Source organism: Peromyscus californicus, unplaced genomic scaffold (genome assembly GCF_007827085.1).
Source record: "Peromyscus californicus insignis strain IS unplaced genomic scaffold, ASM782708v3 Scaffold_18__1_contigs__length_77618521, whole genome shotgun sequence".
Taxonomy (NCBI): domain Eukaryota; kingdom Metazoa; phylum Chordata; class Mammalia; order Rodentia; family Cricetidae; genus Peromyscus; species Peromyscus californicus.
The window spans coordinates 77,525,066-77,550,426 of record NW_026294480.1 but is presented as its reverse complement, the minus strand read 5'-3'; the positions used below and the strand labels follow the sequence as shown (position 1 = coordinate 77,550,426).

The 25,361-nt window shown below is 40.7% G+C and overlaps 1 pseudogene; it reads right to left on the bottom strand.

Moving 5' to 3' along the window:
* LOC128113195 (integrin alpha-5-like) overlaps positions 1-25,361 on the bottom strand; it is a 50,382-nt pseudogene that overhangs the window by 7,747 nt on the left and 17,274 nt on the right.

Genomic DNA, 25,361 nt, shown 5'->3' with positions numbered 1-25,361 from the left:
CCTATATACAAATGATAAATGGGCTGAGAAAGAAATCAGAGAAACATCACCCTTTACAATAGCCACAAATAATACAAAATACCTTGGGGTAACTCTAACCAAGCAAGAGAAAGACCTGTATGACAAGAACTTTAAGTCTTTGAAGAAAGAAATTGAAGAAGATATCAGAAAATGGAAAGATCTCCCATGTTCATGAATAGGTAGGATTAACATAGTAAAAATGGCAACCTTACCAAAAGCAATCTACAGATTCAATGCAATCTCCAACAAAATCCCAACACAATTCTTCACAGACCTGCAGAGAACAACAATCAACTTCATTTGGAAAACAGAAAACCCAGAATAACTAAAAGAATCCTGTACAACAAAGCCACCTCTGGAGGCATCACCGTCCTTGACATCAAGCTCTACTATAGAGCTATAGTAATAAAAACAGTTTGGTATTAGCATAAAAACGAGCATGTGAAGCAGTAGAATCGAATTGAAGACCCTGAAATTAACCCACAAACCTATGAACACCTGATTTTTGACAAAGAAGCCAAAATTGTACAATGGAAAAAATAAAGCATCCTCAACAAATAGTGCTGGCATAACTGGATATCAACATGTAGAAGATTGCAAATACATCCATATCTGTCACCATGCACAAAACTCAAGTCCAAGTGGATTAAAGACTTCAATATAAAACCAGTTACTCTGAACCTGATAGAAGAGAAACTAGGAAGTAGTCTTGAACGCATTGGCACCAGTGATCATTATCTAAATATAACACCAGTAACACAGACACTGAGAGCAACAATTAATAAATGGGACCTCTTGAAACTGAGAAGCTTTTGCAGGGCAAATGACACAGTCAATAAGACAAAACAACACCCTACAGAATGGGAAAAGATCTTCACTATCCCCACATATGACAGAGAGCTGATACCCAGAATATATAAAGAACTCAAGAAACTAGACATCAAAATACCTAACAGTCCAATTAAAAAATGGGCTATAGAGCTAAACAGAGAATTCTCAACAGAAGCATCTCAAATGGCTGAAAGACATTTAAGGAATTGCTCAACATCCTTAGTCATCAGGGAAATACAATTTAAAATGACTCTGAGATACCATCTTATACCCGTCAGAATGGCTAAGATCAAAAGCACTGAAGACAGCTTATGTTGGAGAGGATGTGGAGCAAGGAGAACCCTCCTACACTGTTGGTGGGAATCAGTATGGCACTTTCTCAGAAAATTAGGAATCAATCTCCCTCAAGACCCAGCTATACCACTCTTGGGCATATACCCAAGGTATGCTCTATCATACCACAAGGACACATACTCAACTATGTTCATAGCAGCATTATTTGCATTAGCCAGAATCTGGAAACAATCTAAATGCCCTTCAATTGAAGAATGGATAAATAAAATGTGGTACATATACACAATGGAGTACTACTCAGCAGAGAAAAACAACGACATCATGAGGTTTGCAGGCAAATGGATGGAACTAGAAAATATCGTCCTGAGTGAGAAAACCCAGACTCAGAAGGACAAACATGGTATGTACCCACTCATAAGTGGATACTAGATATAAATTAAAGGATAATCAGGCAACAACCCACAACTCCAGAGAAGCTAACTAACAGGGAAGATCCAAAGAGTGATGCATGGACCACCCTGGGAAGGGGAAATAAATGAGATCTCTGTAAGTAAACTGGGGATGAGGGGTGGGAAATGGAGGGTAGGGGGCAGGGGATGAGAACATAAGGGAATGGGATGGTTGAGCTGGAATAGGGTGGGAGGAGGAAAGCAATGAAAGAGATACCATGATAGAGAGAGATGTCATGGGGATAGAGAGAAACCTGGTGCTAAGGAAGTTGCCAGAAATCCCCAAGGATGACCCCAGCCTGGACTACTAGCAACAGTGGAGAGGGTGCCCAAACTGAACTGGATTGCCCCAGTGAATACCCTAACTGTCATCACAGAGCTTTTCTCCAATGACTGATGGAAGCAGATGCAAAGATCCACAGCCAATCACCAGGCATAGCTCCAGGAGTCCAGTCAAAGAGAGAGAAGAGGGATTTTATGAGCAAGTGCATCAGAATCATGATGGGGAAGCATGCAGAAATAACCAAACCAAACTAGAGGGAACTCATGAAAGTTGGATCAATGACTGTGGAGCCTACATGGGACTGGACTTGGCCCTCTGCATGTCAAGAGAGTTGTTCAGCTTGATCTGATTGGGGGAGGGGGCTGGCAGTAGGATCAGAATCCATCTCTGGTGCATGAGTGGGCTTTTTGGAGCCCACTACTTATGATGGGACACCTCGTGCAGCCTTGAGGCAGGGGTAAGGGCTTGAACTTGCCTCTACTGGATATGCCTCCCCATGGGAGGCGTTGCCTTCTTGTGGGTGGGAGTGGAGGGTGGGTTGGGAGGGGGAAGTTGGGGGGACAGGAGGAGGGGAGAGGGGGATCTTTGACTGGTGTGTAAAATGAATGAAAAAATTTCTTAATAAAAAAAGGGGGGAAATAAAGTATATATGTTGGTTTAGCTTAGCAGCCCCCACAATCAAATGTTTCTCTGCAGTTAAAAATCCCAAAGATTATCAAGGGCTGTTGAGAGCCAGCTTCACAGCCCTCTCAGAGTTTAAAGGGAAGGCTACTGCCAGCATAAGGCTCAAAGTTTCTGAGGGTGAAAAAAAAACTCTCACTCCATGCTTCTTCATGCCAATTTCTTTATTAATCCTCTTGTGCTACAATGTTTTTCGGGTTTTTATACACACATACAACAAAGGCAGTTTTCTAGCAATTAAAAAGTTACAGAGCTAGAATTTTTTCTCAGGAATATGAAACAGATAGGGGTTATCCCATGTGTCATCATCAGCATTTTTTTTATTGTTCTGGGGAGGCATGACTAGAACAGCACCTGGGCAGCACCGAGAGGCAGAAAAGCTGATTCAATAAGCTTCTAAATTCTAAGGAACTTTGTGCTTGATACTACACTGCTAGGTTAATACCCTGTATCAATAAAGCAAGGTGAGAACAGGTATAGGGAATTAATAGTTTTTAGGGTAGATGGAGGTTAGCACTTTTCCAAGTCAGCAGGAGAAGTTAGGGCACTCACTCTCTCTTAACAGGAGGGATGGGAATCAAATGAGCTTGGACGTCCCTTTATCTCTGAAAATGTGATATATTTGAATGATTCCCTTCCTGACCACATATCCTACCAAATTGGAGATAATCACAGGGAGCTAGTTTCTAATGTTTGTCTCAGGGAATGGAGCAGAAATTAAATCATGGGAACCAAGGTTATTGATGGTGTGGCTAGATTCTCATGCCAAAAGTCCCACAGAGTGGAGAAGTCACCCAATATGGGGCACATGGGAAAAATTGTTCACAATAATTTACACACTGCTGGGTCTTTTTTGGGGATGGGTCCCATTCAAAGAGGGGAGAGCTTATGGTTTCACAAGAGATTCACTGCAAGAACAGACATAATAAAAGGCAATATTCCTAGCATCTTCTGACTGGGTCTCCTCCATCAGAATGTATTAACTCTGGTGGGTTTCTTCTGCTTTATCAGCTGAAATCCTACTGTACCATAGCAACAGACAATAAAATAATATAGAGTATCCAGACTCTCTGTGTTTTTTTCGATCTTTACATGGCTTTTTTTTTATTACTTTACTACCTTTTTAAGGATTTTACTTTGTTATTTTAAAACTATATATTTCTTTTTTATGACTGTCTATATCTTCTCTTTTCTCTTTCAAGCCTGTGCATTTTTTAAACAGACTGTGACCAATTTAGTGTTTTGTTTTTATCTGAATCTGTTTTATTGTGTTTCTTTTTACCTTAAACTTCCATGTAGCATGCTGCCAGAGCTTGTATTGATATCTTAAGCCTGCAGGCAATGGCTGGAAGAAGGCTCTCTGTACCACAGCTCAAGTGGGAGACTGTGGGAGCCTGCCACACCACTTACCTCATGGTGGCTGGTGGTCAGCTCCACCTCACAGGCAGCTGAGGGGAGATCCATCTCTGCACTGCTGCTGGCATGAGACTAGGAAGCCCAGTTCAGCCCAGTCCCATCTGGAAGCAGCCTTGTTTTATAAAATAATCACTCAGAGCTGGGCAGTGGTGGCTCATGCCTTTAATCCCAGCACTTGGGAGGCAGATGCAGGCAAATCTCTGTGAGTTTGAGGCCATCTTGGGCTATAGAGTGAGTTCCAGTACAGGCTCCAAAGCTACACAGGGAAACCCTGTCTTGAAAAATCAAAACAAAAACAAAAACAAAAACACTCAGAAGCTTAATATTAATTACAAACTGTCTATGGCTCAGGTTTATTGCTAACTAGCTATTACATCTTAAATAAACCCATTTCTATTCATCTCTGTATCGATACATGTCTTGTGGTTTTATCTGTGTTTTATTACATCTTGTTCCCTTGGCAGCTCCCAGTGTCTCCCCAACTCTGCTTTTCTTTTCTCTGTATCTCTCTTGGATTTCCCACCTGGCAATATCATGTGTTGCCATAGGCCAAAACAGCTTCTATATTAACCAATAGTAGCAACACATATTCACAGCATATATAAAGACCATCCTATAGCATCCAAGTGGATCAAAGACCTCAACACAAATCCAGTTACACTAAACCTGATAGAAGAGAAAGTGGGAAGTAGCCTTGAACACATTGGCACAAGAGACAACTTCCTGAATATAACACCCATAGCACAGACCCTGAAATCAACAATTAATAAATGGGACCTCCTGAAACTGCAAAGCTTTTGTAAGGCAAAGGATACCATGAATAAGACAAAACAGTAGCCCACAGAATTAGAAAAGATCTTCATAAACTCCACATCTAACAGAGGACTGATCTCCAATATATATAAAGAACTCAAGAAACAGACATCAAAATACCAAATAATCCCACTAAAAATGGGGTACAGATTTAAACATAGCATTCTCAGCAGAAGAATCTCAAATGGCCAAGATACACTTAATGAGTTATTCAATACCCTTAGCTGTTAGGGAAATGCAAATCAAAATGACTCTGAGATAACATCTTTCACCTGTCAGAATGGCTAAGAACAAAAACACTGACAGCCTACATTAAAGAGGATGCCCACATAAGGGGAACACTCCTACACTGATGGTGTGAGTGCAAACTTGTACAGCCACTTTGGAAATTAGTATGATGGTTTCTCAGATAATTGGGAATCAATCTTCCTCAAGACCCAGAAGTACCGCTCTTGGTCAAATACCCAAAGGATGCTCAATTATATCACAAGGATACTTGCTCAACTATGTTCACAGCAGTATTATTCATAACAGTCAGAACCTGTAAATAATTAATATGCCCCTCAATTGAAGAATGGATAAAGAAAATGTGGTACATTTACACAATGGAGTATTACTCAGTAGAAAAAAAAAACATGGCATCATGAAATTTGGAGGCAAATGGATGAAATTTTTAAAAAAAAAATCCTGAGTGATATAACCCAGACACAGAAAAACATGGTATGTACTCATTCATTAGTGGATATTAGATGTAAAGCAAGAGATATTCAGACTACAACCCACAGCCCCCCAGAGATGGTAAAAAGGAGGACACTAACAGGGATGCATGGATTTCCCTGGGAAGAGGAAATAGATGATATCTCCTGGGTAAACTAGGAGAAGGGCGGGGTAGAAGGGAGGGGATAGGGGATAGGAACATGAGGGATGGGGATGGTTGAGTTTGGGATGGCACAGAGGAGGGGAGTAATGAAAGAGATATCTTGATAGAGGGAGCCATTATGGGGTTAGGAAGAAACCTGGTGCCAGGGAAGCTCCCAGGAATCCACAAAGATGATCTCTGTTAAGACTCCTTGAAATAATGGAGAGGGTGCCTAAACTGGCCTTCTCCTGTGATCAGATTAGTGAATACCCTAACTGTCATCATAGAACCTTTATCCAGTAACTGATGGAAGCAGATGAAGAGATCCACAGCCAAGTACCAGATCAAGCTCCTGGAGTGCAGTTGAAGAGAGAGAGGATTATATAAGCAGAGGGGATGTCAAGATAATGACAGGGAAACTCACAAATAGCTGACCTGAGCTAGTTGGAGTTTACGGACTCTGGACTCCCAGCTAGGGAGCCTACATAGGATGGACCTAGGCCCTCTCCATGTGGATGACAGTTGTGTAACTTGGTCTGTTTGTGGGGTCTCTATCAGTGGGATCAACACCTGTCCCTGGCATATGAGCTGGCTTTTTAGAACCTATTACTCATTCTGGGATGCCTTGCCCACTCTTGATGCAGGGGGAGGAGCTTGGTCCTGTCTCAACTTGATATGCCATGCTTTGTTGACTCCCATGGGAGGCTTTTCCTGTTCTGAACGGAGATGAAGGAGAAGTGGGGAGGGGGGAGGTAGAAGGGAGGAGAGGAGGGAGGGGAAATTGGTTGGTATGTAAAACAAATTTTAAAAATTTAATTAAAAAGAATATTTTTACAGGTTAGTGTGGACTGGGAGTTCCACACCAGCTGTTGAGAAATATAAATATCAGCAGAGGAATGTGCAGCATAACCAGTGGTATATAGTTTTTCCACTACTCCTGTTTTTATGTTTTATTCCAGGAGTCATTAATAATATAATAGGTTTTGAAACAGGAACGGCATCCTTGTTTGGGGCAGTCCATTGACCCAATCTCTTGTTTTTTTCCACTCATAGATTTCCTGAAGGAAAAACATCAGTGATAGGTGTTGGGTTGAGAATTGGGGAGTTGAGCAGTTGCAGGACAGGCCTGTAATATAACAAAGACTGTGATTATAATAGCAGAGAGTATGCTTGGGGTGGGGATTATGGCTTGGGCAGTGGCCACCAGATTATGGATGTCCTTTCAGACATCCTTGCAGAACAAGAACATCTCCTTTGTCCCTGACCATTCAGTGAGAGGCAGGTCATGTTTCTGGTTGGCAGGGTGATGTCAGACATTTCTGGCTGGACCCAAATAGGCCTTGATTGGACCTTTCTGTGGAAAAAAACAAAACACTTTCTTTTGTGAGAAGGGAGTCAGGTCTCTTTCATATTTTATCCATGGGGTAATGCCATCTTACCAAGAAGGGAGGATATTTAGAGTTTTTTTGTGTTGTTCTTTTTGTTTTTAAGTTGAGTCCTTAGAGTTTCATGGGTTTTGGTTTGGGTTGGGTTTTTGGTTTTTTATGATCCCTTGTCCCTGGGGATTGTAAGGAATCCCCAATGGGCAATCTCCCATTGTGGGCAGAAGGCCTTAAATTGGAGGCTAGTAAGTGGGGCCATTGTTAGCTTTTTGTTAAATTTAGGACAAGGTATGGGAACCATACCCTATAACAAATAGGGACTGAGGGATACTGGGAGAACCTGGCAATCAGGTCTAGCTTTGATATGTTAAATAGGCACCTCAGCCTCTTTTCCTAGGTTTGAAACAGATAAACATTAGGGACAGAAGATAAAGTTTAAAATTGGCTTTTATTAAAATTTTAAATACTGATCAAGATGGATTCTAGTTTACAGTAGGATCTAATAACCATCAGGCTAATGAAACCCAGATAGGAACTATCATTTAGTTATTATATTAATGAGCCAATAGTAATTAAGAGAAAGCAGAAGGGTCAAAGGCCTTGTGAGGAACAATATCTCTTTGTTCTGCATAAAGCAGGCCAAGTGTTTTATCATATTATTGAACAATTTTAATGAATCTACCTGTTGATAAATTTGAACCCATGTGTGTGTGTGTGTGTGTGTGTGTGTGTGTGTGTGTGTGTGTGTGTGTGTCAGTTGGCATTATAGGTAGTCATTGTATCCCCTATGTCAGGGAGTTTTCTTTTGACTTAGTCTTATCTAGCAATTGTGATGGGGGCAGGGACGATATACTCTCTTCTGTTAGCTGCTTTCAGCTGAACTGAGGCATAGGTTGTCAGTGCCCAGGAAGGCTGAAAGGTTGGGCAATGGGGCATTTATTAAATACATTTAATTATCTGCTCTAGGTGAGGGGACAGGGAGCATTCATATCAGCTGGACTGGTTCACATAAGTTTTCAGCAAGTCCAAATCTCAGCAGCTTGTAGTTTACAGGTTCCAGACTGGGTAGAAGTTAAAATTTGGAGCTTAAGAAAAATATTACATTTGAAACCTTTTTGGTTGATTTGTTGACAGATGGATTCAAGCCTTATGACTCTCATTCTTTGAAGCTTATATAAATTTCAGTTTACCAAAGGAGATGGAAGTTTTAGATATATAAGTATTACCATTGTATTGAAATCCACATTGTAGAGAAGTCAGTTAATTGGTGTCTGCAAAACAGCTAGAACAGAGCCGGGTGGTAGTGGTGCACGCCTTTAATCCCAGCACTCAGGAGGCAGAGGCAGGTGGATCTTTGTGAGTTCAAGGCCAGCCTAGTCTACAGAGCGAGGTCCAGGAAAGGCACAAAGCTACACAGAGAAACCCTGTCTTGAAAAACCAAACAAACAAACAACAAAAAAAACCCAGCTGGAACAGATTTACACATCTTGGGGTCATAGAAAAGACTATGGCTTTGGTTAAAAAGCATGAACATTTTTCCTATGACCAGAGAGTCAGATAAAGGTTGGACAGAGACGTCTTTAGTGTGACGAGAAGCACCTTTAAGTCTATATTTAGAGAACAACCAAAGGAAACTTAAAATTGAGCTTATGACTAAACAATGAGTAGTCAGTGTTTTCAGAACAAGATTAATAGCTTGTTAGAACTCCATTTGTTAATGTTAAAACTCTGAAATTTTGAAATCTTAGCATAATAATAGCATAGGATGGAAAAGAAATTTGAAACATTTTTATATACCTTAAGTCATCTTTATAACTTTACAAATTGTACTCATCTATTTATCTGAAAACACCCTTTTAGATCTACCACCCAGATCTTAATGTTCTCAGACTTCTGTAACTTGCATTTATACACCTTAATACATCTTCTTAGACTGTAGAACATTTTTATAGATCCTCACAACTTAAGGTTTAAACTTTATACTTTTTTTTAAAATCTAATCATTTGCCAGGAGACATAGATGGTTGATTACTGAGAGCAGTCATTGTAGAGTGAGTTCCTTTAAATAATGGAATAGTAAAATGTTACATTGAAATTTGTTTTGTAGGTTTATCTCTATTCTAAGTCTGGTAACAAGGTACACTGTATCTAGACCTAGTAGGAGCTCTAGGAGAATGAGGCCTGAGACCTGAATTTTACTCACAAAGAGAACTGAGAAGGAAGCTGAAGTTTTGTTGTTGTTAAAGGTACTTATTTATCAAGATTATATTATAGTAAAATCTTTTATGAACTTAAAATGTCTTAAAAACAGTAAATATTTTTAAAAGCTGTTTCTTAAATTATGTCTCACATTTTTGTAATTTAAATGTAAAGTTTTGAAAGTTCCCCTTAAGATCTTTCAAAAATAAAGTACATAAAGTTTAAGATCTTTCAAAAATAAAGTACCATTTTTTACTTCAAGAAGAAAAAACAGAGCACAACCATAATCCACAGGAGGTAAAAGCAAGCTCTAATCATGTAGATTATTGATTATTTTATATTTGAGATTTATTTATATACCTTATTTTTAGGACAAGACAGGAATTATCACACAAAAGTCTATCCTAATATAAAAATATCTTGGAGACCTGTTGTTGTCTCCTTGGTTGTCCCATTCCATGTGGTCACCTTTAAATGTATGGTGGTGAAGTCACATGGCATTCATCTTCTCCAACCCCATCAAAAATGGTGACCACCCATGTGGCTGTCTAGAGATGGCAGCAAGCCACATGTTGCTTATATGCCAGAATGGGATCATGGCACACATCTCTTTAAGATTACCTATGCACACATCTCTTTAAGATTACCTATGCACCGGGCAGTGGTGGCGCACGCCTTTAATCCCAGCACTCGGGAGGCAAAGGCAGGTGGATCTCTGTAAGTTTGAGGCCAGCCTGTTCTACAGAGCGAGATCCAGGAAAGGCGCAAAGCTACACAGAGAAACCCTGTCTCGAAAAACCAAAAAAAAAAAAGATTACCTATGCATTGATTTTTAACTATCAACCACATGTTACTAGTTAACCCTTTTTACAGATTTAACAGATTTTTAATGAAATTCAATGAAATGAACTTATAAATATTGAAGTGTAGAATGTTTACACAAACAAGTCTAGTTTTTTGGCAGTTCTGCTTTGCTCTCTGTGCCATGAAATTCAATCTGACACAAGGCATAAACATGCTTGAATCTACAGGAGGGAAGAGCCAGACCCCAACTCTAGAAACAGGTTTTTAATAAAATAGAACACCAAAAAACATCTAAGTTTTTGCTGAACACACAAGAATACACAAACAAATTTTCTAATGACACAGATTTCTCAAGAAATAGACAAACAAAAACTTCTCATGGAAAGGATAGTTTGTTTCTAATTATATAGATTTTTAAACCATGCCTAATGGGCAACTTATAAATCTTGAGATAAGAATTAACAGCATAACTTTAAAATATAGAGAAAAGACTTTTAGTGTCTTTTAGGCTTCTGCAGACAGGATCATAGCTCATGGGAGAGGGAAGGGAGCAGAAAAGGAGATCTCCACGTGGTGCTTCAGGCTGTAGGAGCCAACCTAGCACACACATGTATGGGGGAGAAACAGCAGTTGCAGGTACTGCAGGCAGGGGTGGCTGTTAGTTTTTCGGCTGCAAGGAAATGTCACGAAACATGACAGAATCCGCTAACAAGAGTTTTATTAAAGGTAAAGGGACAGAGAGTGAACAGGCCTGCGGGAAGCACGTGTGTGGAGAAGAAGAAGGAACCGGGAACATGGCGCCGGATTTTAAAGGCTGGGCATGGACAGATCAGCATCACTACTACACGCAAGCGCGTAGATCACACGGCCACGTTGCGTGCCTACGTAGCCAATAGAACGTCACAGATCTTGGTCACGCAAGATGCCCTGACCCGGAAATGGCTATCCTGACCTGGAGCTGGCTAGGCGGAAGTGTCCAGGTCCGCCAGGCATCCTGGTCACAAGAGATGCCCTGACCCAGAAATGGCTATCCTGACCTAGATCTGGCTAGGTGGAAGTGTCTGCCAGGCATATGCGAACAAGCCTGACCGTGGGGGTGTGTTGTAAACCTTTCAGTGGCTCTCCCCGCACTCTGAAAGGAACAGTAATTCTGGTAGGAAATGAACCCCTTTTGGAAGGGAAAACATCTGTATGGGTGGAGCACCAAGTGGGGGCAGGGCGCTGAGAACACTGTGTGGATATCTGGCTCCCTCATCCCTGGGATTAATTTCAGCAAGCACTCTTGCTGGGGAGTATCTGCATGCATGCTGCAAAGGCAGCAGCTTTAGACATTGCAGGAAAGGGCAGGAGCCTCTCCATTTCTGACTCCCATGTTGTAACAAAAATACCGACATGAAATTTATATAGTTTAGGGAGAGGGAGAGAGCATAGAGAAACAAGCAGGTTTGGGAGCAAAGGAAAAGGAGTAGAAAGTGGAGAATTACTTTTTATTTTTTGATTGCTCATACCCATGCCTCAGCAGAAGTGGCCTGTGACCCTGCCCATGCTATAGTGGCAGCCCTCAGCAGGTGGCTATGACACCCCCTATTGCCCACCCCTCACTAATAATGGGGCTCTTCAGTATTCTGTGGGCACCACAAGGAAGTTTATTGCCTACTTCAGAATGCTCTGAGTACACCAAGGGGAATCTATTGCCCAGTTCTGGATGCTTTGGAAATTGTATAAAACTCTATTGCCCTTATCTGGATGCTCTGGGTGCTTCCCAGGCATCTGCATGGGGACTTATCATTTTCTTCTCGATACTTTGGGTATCATTCCCATCTGCTCTCTGAAAGTACTTCATGGGAACCTATCACCCTCTTCTGGATGTTTTGGGTACTGCATCACATCTAACCCTATTCTGCATGCTTTCTGTGGTGGTGTGAATGAATACAGCTTCCATAGCATCATAGATTCAAGTACTTGGTTACCAGGGAAGGGCATTATTTGAAAAAATTAGGAGATATGGCCTTGTTGGAGGAGGTGTTCCACTGGAGGTTACAAAAAGCCCATTTGAAGCACAGAGCCTCTCCCTTCTGTCAGCTGATCTGGGTATAGAGACACTATGACCACAGCAACTCTTATAAAGGAAGAAAAACATTTAATTGGGGTTGACTTAGAGTTTCAGAAGTTTAGCCCATTATTATCATGATTGGAAGCATGGCAGTGTGCAGGCAGACATGGTGCAGGATAAGGGAGCTGAGAGTTCTACATCTTGACCTGCAGGCAGCAGACAAAGACTGTGTGCCACCCTGGGCATAGCTTGAGCATATGAGACCTCAAAGCCTGCCCCCACAGTGACACATTTCCTCCAACAAAGCCTCTTAATAGTGCCACTCCCTATGGGTCAAGCTTTCAAACATGTGACTCATTCTCTGAATCTCACCGTGGTGGATATAACAGAAGGATAGATCTTGTTTTCAAATCCAATCTGTTAGTCTGTGTTTTGAGGAGGGATTTGAGACCATTGATATTGAGAGTTACCACTCTGGCCTCCATCTGTGCACCCACCTATACACAGGTACCCACACACATGTCAGTATGTGTATACACATAAGAAAGTTTCAAATTAAAACATCATTTTAGATGTAATCCCAGAGTATATAAAAATTTACAAGATTAATATATATATATATATATATATATATATGTGTGTGTGTGTGTATATATGTATATATACACACACACACATTCTAAACTTTGTTAAGGAATTAATGGTCATATAGTGTACTAACTAATTCTAGAAAGAAAAAAGGCTTCAATTAGCTGCCTATACATGTCTTTGTGTTCGAGTCTTTTATCAGTTTTCTGCAGGAAATCACGGCCAGGCCTAACATCAACTGAAATCTCCAGGAAGAAGATGGGGCCCCACAACAACAACAATTCCACGTGGACAATAATAATATCACTAAGCTGACAAACATCTACAGATCACCTTTGAACTACAAAGTGCTCAGAGCAATTTTGAGATGGCTAGCTGAGATGATCCAGTCTCAAAGACTACTTTGAATAAGGATGAGATAAACCCTGCATTATACACAGACTGGATAATGAATGATATAGTTACCTTTCCTAGAATTTGACAATTAACCTAAAATTTTTCATTTCAGGATAAAGATACCTTCACCCATACCCAGCAGGAAGCAATTTAAAGAATACGACACCCACATTCCCAAAGAGGTGGTGTGGAGCGGGTGGTTTTTTTGGTCTTTTAATGGGTTTTGGGTCTGGGATAATTTTCATTGTTTAGGGGGGTTGGTTACAAGCTGGTGTCAAGGGTTAGGAAAAGGGCTAAGCAAAGGAGATTAGATTTAAGGTTCTTGTTTTAAAAAAAAGAAAAGAAAATTACTAGTGTTAAATACTTTACATTGGATTGGATTGTTTTATATTATATACAAATTATATATATTGAAATTGATATTGTTAGAAAATGTTATATGTATATTTCTAATTGTACTTATACCATTCATTTAACAATGTAATGCAATTTTCTGATCCTTGAATGTTATTATTACCAACTATAAGGATATAAAGAAATGAAAGTTAGTAGTTAGACATTATAGTAGAACTTGTAGTCATATTAGGTATGTTTTCAAGATTAAGCAGATATAATTTAGATAGACAAGTCATCTTCAAACCCTTCAGAGATCTACAGAATATGGCATTTAAAATGTTTTAATAACTTAGAAAATTTTTCTTTGACTATGAGACATGTCGGCTCCTGGCAGTACCAATCTACTTCAGAGAAAATATGGGCATTGAAGAACCTGCATATGGAGTTAACTTTCATTGTGGCAGAAGTTAGCCACTGGAAAACAAAGTATCCTCAAATCAACTGCTGATAACAGGACAAAATGGACAGACAGGACACGAAACAAAGGACTACTGATTCTTGCCAAAACAAGTGTGGTTACGGCTTTATCAAAAGTCATTTTCTAAAACCAGGACAATATGGCACCATCCCTGAAGTGGCCTTCGCAATCTGGAAAAGGTACAGTGCCCTTTTCTTGGAAGGTAGCTGAACAGGCAGTGGGCTGATGGCTTCTGATGTGCAGTGGAACGACAGCTGAAACAGTTATTCTTGAAGAGTAACTAAACTCATACCTCTCAATAGTAGACTGGCATTTAATAGAAGGATATGGAGAAGAATGGGATGCTGAGATGAAGCCACATACACACATAGCCAAGAAGAATGGACAGCTGAATTAAAAAAAAATCAGTTTCCAGAATTTTTAAATCCTGAATCATGACATGACACTAGTGGAATTCAGGTGTTTCTGGTACATGGACTGCTCTCACCCAATGTGAGGTCAACCTATTGACCTTGTGTACATCCTACTTCACAAATGAGTCTGTCAGATACACTAAGCCTATAGACTGAAGATGATGCCCCAACACTGTGGAGAAACCTCAGGTGACTATCCAGGCAGCTGGCTGTTTCTGTCAACTCACATTATTTTTTTTTGGAAGCTGCTTGCATGCACTTCCTGTTTTTATTTTTTATTAGGTAATATTATTTCCTTCTTGGGTCTCTGAGGGAGTTGAAGATTAGTTAGTTATAGTTGAAGATTAGTTAGGATAGAAAGTGAATTAGGTACATTTTGGACTTATCAAAATAAGATAGATAATGGAATTATTTTCTCTGAATTTGTCAAATACAAATGGGCTAGACATTGTTTAGGTATTGTATATATGGTATATAGTTATTGTACTTTTGTATATAGTTTTTCTTATGTTATAACCTTTTTCCTTTTTTCTTTTTATTAAAATAGAAAAGGGGAAATATGGTGATATTTTATTTGTACTGAAATGTGATTTTATTTGTATGTTAATAAATAAAGTTGCCTGGGGGTCAGAGCTAATAGCAAGCCATAGCAGGCCAGGTGGTGGTGGCACACGTCTTTAATCCCAGCTCTTGGGAGGCAGAGCTAGGCGGATCTCTGTGTGTTCAAGTATACAGCGAGCAAGGAGACACATGCCTTTAATCTCAATACCAACCATAGAAGACCTGGAGGTCTGTACAGACGGGCAGTATGACGAGGAGGTCATGTGGTTGGGTTTACAACCAATGAGAAGGCAGAATAGAAAGTCAATAAAAAGCACAAACACACAGGAAGCAGGTCTCTTGTGGAGAGGTAGGACAGCAGTGGCAGTGAAGGGTAAGGTTTTTAATCTCAGCTCTTAGCTATTGCTCTGACCTCTTGGCTTTCATCGTTGAATCGGCTCTGTGTTTCTTATTTAATAAGACGGTTACACCTGCACCAGAGAGTAAGTAGACTCCAAAATTGTGCCTAATGAAAAGACTTCACTATCTTTGTTTTATGAGAGAGTGGCTCCCTAATAATTCAAGCTGGGTTTGAACTCATGATGTACCTTAAGCTCATCTGAAGCTCAAGATCCTCTTGAATCTACCTCAATCCCACATCCAGCATCTCAGTAGTTCCTAGAGTGGAGGAAAGTGTGGGGCCTGAGAGACAAGGAACTGACATATGAGCACCCATGTAACTGACCACTAAAAGGGTGATCATTCCACAAGGTGTCCTATCCTAAAGAACCTGAATCTAATACTTAATATGTTCTATCTAAGATTTTATATATATATACTAAGTTGTAACTATAATTGCTAGTCTTCAATCCCATCAAAGACCTGAGAAAGAATATAATGGTACCTGAGAAATGGAAGATGGATGCAAGCAAGTTTCAGGAATCTTCCTAGAGTAGACAGAGACAACTGTCAGGCTGGACAGTCACCTAATGTGACCATTTTGTGCCAAGAAGACAAACTTCCAAATGGAAATGTCTTAGAAGCCCAACGTTCTCTTGGGATCAAATTGGTGCTGCCAGGAGCAATTGTGTCTCACGTCAACGGAATTCTAAGTTATTTAAATGCCATATTCTCTAGGTCTATGAAGTGTTTGAACATTACCTGTCCATCCAACCTATGTATCTGTAAATCTGGATAACCTAACTAACATAACTATAGAGATGACAAGCATAGGTGACTATAAATCTATAAGTCTTATCTACCGAAATAAACTAAGGACTAAGGCTTCATGTAAGCAAGTTAAACAGTGTATAAGCAAATGTACAGTAAAGGACGATGACTTCAAAATTGTGACAATACACAAGATATTTATAGCAGAGGTAGGAATGTATAATGTAATATGACAATAATCTTAAATATATATCAATATGCAGAATATCCTAAACAGAAGTAGAAATACATACAGTATGACAGATACAAATTTACATTTGTATCAATATACAAATATTTCAAATAAGAGCAGAAATATATGTACATTATAACAAATATAGGTCTGTATTTGTATCAATATACAAATTATCTTAAACAGGAATATAAAGATAGTTTATATTTGTATCAACATATAAGAATCCATAACAGTGCAAATTATCTAAGGCTGCTATTTTACTAAATTTGTTTACTAGTATATACAATAATCTACCATAATATCTTATACCTATCCATTCTATTTCTTCTTTTCCCTTTTTTTGAGACAGTTTTTCTTTTCTTAAGGAGAATACTGAGTTTAATATTTTCTTCCACCCCCAACCCTATAACCATAATCCATAACCCTGAGAAATACCAAACCTTAGGGAGAAGGGGCATCATTTTCTTAGAATTGCTTCCTGCTGTTTAGGGGGTGATGTTATCTCTGTTGGGTACTGTGAGAAAGCTCAGATAGTTAAATCTCAGTTAGACTAGCTGTAGATTCCACAGCAAGTCTCAGAGTAATGGGTAAGATTGCCTGAAATTATGGCAAGAAGTGTAGTATGATGATTATTACCATGGCATCATTCTGGATTGGGTAGAATTGCTGTTGGGGCCTCATCTTCCTTCTGGAGACTTCAGAGATTGCTATTGGAAAAACTTACTTTTTATCAAAATGGAAAGTTTAGATTTAAAGATGACATGGCATGTAAGAAAGGATTCCGAGAAATCAAGAGTAAGCATGGAGAGAATTAGAATCTTGAAGACAAAGGTCCCTTTTTATTGGTTTCCTTCTGTCTCACACCAGAGGGCTCTTTTAATATGGGACTGAAGAATCTCTCAACCTTTTCTTTTAGTAATATGCTTGGGTTTAGAGAAGGAGTGAACCAACTCCATCTCCAAAACCAGCTTGATTTATAATTGAATTGGAACCACAACTTTTCTAGATTGATAGAGATATAGATGTTAGACAGTGAGATTTTACCCTGTGTAGACTGGTACCAATAGACTCTTTCTGCTGTAGACATCCAGATATCCAAGGCCTTATGATTTCTGGAAGATGGGTAATTCCATTACCCTGGAAAGACAAAAACAGAACCCTACCCCAACCTTTGATTGTTAAACTTTTCTTACAACTTGAGATGTCACATTGGTGGGTGAACTTTTACTTCTCCTAATCAAGGGGTTTCTCCTGTTCAAATCGAATTTTTATTAATTTGTTGGTATTTTCACAAACTCTTCAACTAGCCAAGAGGGGCATGATCTGTCATATTGGAAAGAACAACCTGTAGATGTAACTAACCATCTTATTAAATAAGAAACACAGAACCAATGCAAAGAAGAAAGCCAAGAGGTCAGAGCTAAGAGCTAAAACCTTACCCTTCCTCCTGCAGTGGTCCTACCTCTCCGAAAGAGAGCTACTTCCTGTGTTAAAGTCTTTATATAGACTTTCTGTTCTGCCTTCTCATTGGCTGTAAACCCAACCACATGACCGCCTCATCACTGCCTATCTGTATAGACTTCCAGGTCTTCTATGGTTGGTATTAAGATTAAAGGCGTGTGTGTCCAATGCTACTGTATCCCTGAACACACAGAGACTTACCTAGCTCTGCCTACCAAATGCTGGGATTATAAGTGTATGCCACCACTGTCCAGCTTTCCTATGGCTTGCTAATAGCTCTGACCCCTGGGCAACTTTATTTATTAACATACAAATAACATTTTAATGCAAATAAAATATCACCATAACAACCTCTTTAGAAAACCATGATCCAACTTTGCTCAGTTGTTGCTGAAGGGAAGTTTTCAGTGACCGAGCCACTGGTAACTTGCCCAGAAGCCAGTAAACAACCCCCATCCATGTAGGCAACTGCAATAAAATACAACAAAAGACATGAAAATAGAATAGAAAAGATATGTTGGGAAGATGCTTCCAGAAGTATTTGGGGTTCCAGAAGGAACAAGAGGAGCATGAGAGAGGAACAGGGTACATATAATCAAAATGCATGTGCACATGTATGGAATTGCCAAAATGCTAGCCTGGTTTACCACCCATACACACTGCATCAGGACTCCGGTCTGAGAATTTAAGGAACACAGCAGCAATTAAAATCCACTTTGCCATTGCTTTTGAGACAAGGTCTCTCACTCTGTACACAGACTGGCCTGAAACTTATTGTATAGACTATGCTGGCCTAGAACCCACAGCAATAATCCTAAAATAGGCCTCCTTTATAAAGCAATGGACTGGTATGTACCTTCTCTGGCCATCTCTCATAGACCTTGAGGACTCACCAGGCACTTCCCTCTTCTGTTGCCCCAATTATCCAGGTCCTAAGTGCTGTCATTTATACTGGATTCACCTTTCTTTCTCCTCATGTGGCTCAACCCTGACTTATCTTGCAACCCCCACTCACCTCATTGACATCATAACAACAGGGCCCATATCTCCCTCCTTCTGAGACTGGTATTGAGGATGCCAGTCATTGACAGGGAACAGCATAGCTTTGGGCTTAGAGATGCTGAAGAGGAGGATGGTGCAGAGTGGGCAAGAGGGACCCATGTGTCCTCCTTTAGAAGTCTTCACCCTTCCCTCTAAAGAACCCATTCAGCCTAGGCACTGACCCATTAAAGAAAACCTGGGCTTGAGCCTCCATAGAGAGTGGAAAGGAGGCCATGCTGCTTTATGAGCTGTTCAGATTCTTGCTATAAGATAGAGCTAAGAGTGAAGCAGTTTGATGAGAATCCCCAGGCACCAGGCTCTGATACCTGCCTCATCCTCCCTTCTTACATTCTTAGCCCAATCTCAAACAAGGTCCAGTCACTCCCAACCTGGAAGACAAACTGGATGGTTTTCTTTGTATCTTGGGGATGAGAACAGTAAACTGAAGGCCACCCAAGAGCAGTGAAACAAGGAGGACAAAGGGGCTGTTAGTTGGGGTATTTAGCTATGTGCTGAGGCAGCAGGACCCTGCCCTGTGCTCTCTCCCAGGCCTTCCTTTTCCACGCCTGATTTATACTGGTGCCTGCCTTCATTGGGTTGCCCAGGTCAACCATCAACTGTTAGCTCTGGTTCACAACAAAGTAGTCACAGCTCAGGCTGGAGAAGTTCTGGGGACAAGTGGGCACAGGTCAGTCAGGTTTTGGTATCCCTCTTAAGGGGATCACTACTGCAGCCCCACTTAAGAGTTTCTTTCAGAGCCAGGTGTTGCTGGAGAATTTCTCTCCAGCTCCCGCCGCCAAATCACGCCAGTACCAGATCACACTTATAAAATAAACACACAGACATATTAAGTATTAGATTCAGGTTCTTTAGGATAGGACACCTTTTGGAATGATTTTTGTAACATGCCATTTACCTATGCTCTATACTTCTCTGGATTTTAGTATGTGTTTCTTGCTTGATATTGTTTGCATTGGTTGTAGTTCCATCTTATCTAGGTCATTATCCCTCATTATTCCTGGACAATATTTGATAACCATTCCTTTGTATATAGTCTTGTATTAGGTTAGAACCTTCTTATTTAGACAAAAAGGGGGAGATGTAGTGGGTAGCCATTCCAGCTTTGATCTGGAAGTTCCAACCCCCATTGAGATTTCAGCAACTGTCATGCCTACAAGGCAGGGCCAAGGGAGGTGCCTGGAGACCCGAGATCTGGATGGGCCAGTGCTCTCTCTGTTCCAGGACCCTGAACGGTGGAGGTGGACCGAGCAGAGCTCCAGAGAACACCACTGGACTGCGATACACCTTCCCCAGACTCCGTAACCTACCTATCCCTTAATTTGTAAGTTACACCATTAAATAAATCTCCTTTTAACTACGTGGAGTGGCCTTAATAATTTCACCAATATCCAGGCATGGTAGTGCATGCCTTTACTCCTAGCACTTAGGAGGCAGAGGCAGGTGGATCTCTCTGAGTTCAAAGTCAGACTGGTCTACAGAGTGAGTTACAGGATAGTCAAAGATACACAGAGAAACCCTGTCTCAAAAAACAAAACAAAACAAAACAGAGTTCCTCCTCATCCCTGGGTGTCTGAGAAGTCCTGAGTACTCAGCCTCCAGAGGGGCTATGACCCCAAGTTTAGCCTCATAGGTGCCACTCTCATCTATATTTTGGGCATGGAACATCAGGTTCAGTGAGTTGTTATCACCCAGATACACGTTTCTTCTCCCTAGAGGGGACATGCAGGGTAAGGACACTAAAGAATGAATTCACAAACCAGGGAAATGGGGCATGGTAATAACACAGTGGGCCCTAGTTCAAGCACGCATAAGTCATTGTGGAAGTATTGCATTTAATTTGTCTAGAGCCAGAGAAACAAGTGCTCACTCTAGACATAGATAAAATCCAGGGATGCTCACAGACCTCACAAGGCCGCTCATCTAGGGTGTCCCTGACTCTTTGTCATGTGACAGTCTCATTCAACAACACATATCCAACTGTAAGTCAGGTACACAGATGTCCTCACTGCCTTGAGAGGGGTCCTGCCATCCCTTTCCCAAAGCCCTACCTCAGGTTCCAGGCCTGTCCTCCCATGTTCTTTCCTTTCCTTGTCCTCTATCCAACTCTTGCTCTGGTAGTGTGGAACTGACCAGAGGTCATGACTGTCATGGGCACTTTGGGTCCAAGTGGAAGTTGAGAACAATGTGAATTAGACAGAATAGGGCTAGGGGAGAGAAGGGGGGAGTGCACAGAATCAGGGACTCTGGGGCCTCATTGGCCCTCCTTTTAAGTGTCCCTTCTCCCACTATTTGCTCAGTGCTAAAATCTGACAATCCTCATTGCCCTATAGGCCTAGGCACTTAGTGTCTGGCTCTTCTGATGGAAGGCCTTTTTCTTTAGCCTCCCAAGAATCCCAAGCCCTTTGGGGGAACCTCCCAGACATATACACAGACAGACAGACAGACAGACAGACACACACACACACACACACACACACACTGCTGAAGCCTTTTGTTCTATGAGGCCACTCCCCCCCCAAAGTCAGGCCACCACCCCCCAAGGCCAGGCCACCCCCACCTGCAGGCCTTACCCTGACAGAGATCTTCATCTCACTGAAGTCCTCCTGAACCCTGTTCTGGATAAGTATGGTCAGGGTAAGAGTGTCCTGCTTGGAGGCCAGGAACAGCATCCACCAGATCACCCCCTTTTGCTTCTGCCAGTCCAGTTGGAGTTCTATCTCTAAGCCTGGAGTCAGGAAACAGGGCACGAGTCTGCCTTTAGTATCTGCTGGACTCAACCCTTCCATCCCACCTTGCACTCTGCCACACTCAAGCAGTCTCCCTCACCTATAGAGTTGGGGATGTGTTTTCTAGAGGCATTGAGGCAGAAGCTAAAGTTGACATTGGAGAAAGACCAAGGACAAAGTGCTGAGTGTTATGCCCAGATCACAGGGACCCCAAAAGACCACCACAGAGACTGAATCCCGTAAGTAAAAGCAAAGAGCCTTTATTTCAAGCTTGGAACTTGGTCTCTCTGTCTGTCCAATACAGCTGTGAGAGAAGAGGGCCCCAAGCCCACACAGGGTAGGGTTTTTATAATAGCAAAGTTTGGGGTGAGGTGATTTCTTGGTTCCTGATTAGCTGACATTTGTCTATGGGTATCTATAAAAGGAAAATAGGTTTGTGCTAGGCTCAGGGAAATCTGGTGATCTTATCTAATCTTATCTAATGTTTGTGTTGGAAAGTTTGGGATGTCAGGTACTTCCCCTTAGATGCTGGCCCATCCCTTGGTGGACCCTTGGGTGGTGTCAGCTTATGACTTTTCCCGGATCCAGGTGTTGCCTGTCAGTAAGCCTGCCACAGCAGCTATGTCTGGGCCCCAAAGCCTGCCATGGCAGCTGTGTGGTCAAGCTGTTTGGGGTCCCTCACATTCCCTCCCTTCACAAGTACCAATGACAGGACTCAAACATGATTCCTATCTGTCCAGGGGTTTAAGGGTATTGGGACCTAAGAACCATTAGCTAACAGATTTTTCTAGGGCAGTGACATCCATATCTATTGCCATTCTTAAGGCCCAGCAGCTCTGATCTTTGAGTACAGCCAGTTTATAATCCTGAATGATTTATATAGAAATAATTTCTTTTTGGTTTTTTGAGACAGGGTTTCTCTGTGTAGCTTTGCACCTTTCCTGGAACTCACTCTGTAGTCCAGGCTGGCCTCAAACTCACAGAGATCTGCCTGCCTCTGCCTCCTGAGTGCTGGGATTAAAAGCATGTGCCACCACTGCCCGGCCAAAATAATAATTTCTAAAGGCCATATAATACCTCTTTGGTTCTGGAGAAAGAAGATCAAGGGTCTTATCTTATTGCAGAACCATTCTAGTTAATAAATTCATCAACTGACAACTCTGAACTTATTTTCCTGGTATGTCAATGGACATATAGTTAGCCATTTTGTCCCTTATGCCAGGGAGTTTCTTTTTGACCCATCATTTCAACCTATTTGGGGTAGGGAGCATAGGACAATGTATTGTCTTCTGGAACTACTTCAAGCTAACACTGGTGCATTGTAGTCAGGGACAAAAAAGGCTGAAAGCCAGGTCAAAGGCTGAAAGCCTAGTCAAAGACTGAAAGGCTAGACAATGGGGCATTTGTCAGAAGCATGTGGCTATTTGTCCCAGCTATAGAGTCAGGGAACAATCACATTGGCTGAACTGGTCCACATCAGCTTTTAGCAAGTCCAGAGCTTGTAGTCATTTGGAGCAGGTTGTACTCAGCAACCGAAGCTTGGATGTGTCTGCCAGCCAAGTGGGAACCAATTGAGACAAGTTGAAACTAGGAACAGAAGTTAAAATTTATGCACTTATTTGGAAATTTTAGGCCCATTGTTTTAGTAATTTGAAAGGGCAAGAGTACCAAGAACAGGAAAAAGAAAAATATCATCCTTAGGAATAGACAGGTGGGGAAAATTTAAGCTATAATTATCTGGATTCCTTTTGACCTCTGTGAAGTGGATCCAAGTTTTATGACTCTTTTAATCCTCTAGGCCTATATGAATTCTTATCTTTCAAAATTACATTAAAGTTTTAAATATATTAGTATAACCAATCTGTTCTGAAATCCATATCACAGACAAAGCAGGTATCTGTAAAACATAGACAAATGGGTATCTGTAAAACAACAGACGTGGACTCATATCCTTTATGAATCCTAGCAAAAACTATAGATTTGGATCAAAAGCATGTGCATTTTCTTTCTGTCCAGAGATCCAGGTATAGATTGGACAGAGATTTCTTTGGCCTGTTGAGAAGCAGTTTTAAATTTATATTTAGAGACAACCAAAATAAATCTAAAATGTTGAGCTTGTGACTGAACAGTAAGTAGTGACTGTTCTACCAGCTTATCAGAACTCTATTAAATGTTAAGGTCTGAACTTTTATATCATAGAAGGAAAAGCAATCCAAAACATTTTCATAATCTAAATCATTTATTTATATCTTCAAAACTTGCACTTATATCTTAAATCATTTCCTGAGATCCTCAAAGCTTATAAGCTTTCATATCCTCAGACCTTTTTTCAGACCCATATTTAAAGTTTTATGGCTTATTTAAAATTTTCATATTTTAGAACATTTTCTTAAAAATGAGGTAACAAGCTAGCTATAGACTTGCTGAAGGATCTGGTTGTCTGATGCTGCCAAGCTGACAAAGTTATAATGAGCCTAGCCATCAGTACTATCAGAGATCTGAGGATAAATTATAACTGAGTGCAGACCAAGCAGCTTCTGAATCTATAGAAAAATGACAGGGACCAGTCCATACCCAGTTAGCCATACCCAAGTCTCCATTGCATTGGAGGCAGAGGTATCAGAACAGCATCAATCTTCACCTGCTAGGCCTAAAGGGGAGAGTTTTTCCTGTAGAAGAGGGACATGGGGAAGACTGGCTTTACTTTGACTAGGCAAAAAGTGTGCAATCAATTCCCAGTGTCATGCTACTTGTTCACAGTCTGGGCCAGGTCCTGGTGGCAGGTGTTGCATTGGGGCATCTTGCCCTGTGGTCAGCATTACCACAACCAAGTGGAGACATCATAGTGACTTATAATCTTCTTTGGAGACCTTGGGTCACTGCTAGGATCTGGGAGTATGTCTGATATAATAAACTTTTTAATCAATGTTTTAAATGTCATATTCTGCAGATATCTGAAGTATTTGAGGACTGTCCAGGTATATATGAATAGAAAAACTTTATTTCTAGTTGCTTGTTTTAAGCTCAACCTTGAAAACATATACAAGGGACTATGTAAAGCTTATCCCTGTAATTATTTACATCAGTACTTAGCATGACTACAATTAAAGAACCTCACTATTTATAAGATGACTGACTATGTACCTGTGTTCTCTAACAGTCTACAATATGTAGTCTTAAATACAATGATTTTTGAATTGAAGCACTTCTAGTATCAAATATGGGTTCAGTAAAGATTCCAAAACAAAAATAGCCATTCTGTGGATAAAAACAAAACAAGTTTGTACCAAGCTGTTGAGGCTGTCTCCTGGGAAAGCAAAGAGTGACAAGTGAAAGATCCCAGGGTAAAATGGGCACAACAACTGATGATCTTCCAAAAACAACAACAGCTCTACCTTTAAAATAGTTAACAGACAAGTCTGTATGGATTCAGCAATGGCCTTTAACAACAGAGAAACTCTAGGCTTTAGAAGAGCTGGTACAAGAGCAGTTAAATGCTCAGCACATTGAAGAATCAACCAGCTCTTGGAATTCTTCTGTATTTGTTATTAAAAAAGAAATCTGGTAAATGGAGAATGGTAACAGACCTCAGAGCAATTAACAAAGTAATTCAGCCAATGGGCTCTCTACAGCCAGGAATTCCTTTGCCTACTCTGTTACCTAAAGGATTGCCTCTTATAGTTATCGATTTAAAAGACTGTTTCTTTTCAATACCCTTACAAGAAAAAGACAGAGAAAGATTTGCCTTCAAGGCAAATATAATAATTATATTATATATAATAATTCTCAAATGGTTAAGAGATATTGATGGAGGGTCCTCCCACAGGGAGTGTTGAATAGCCCAACCCTGTGCCAATATTTTGTACAACAG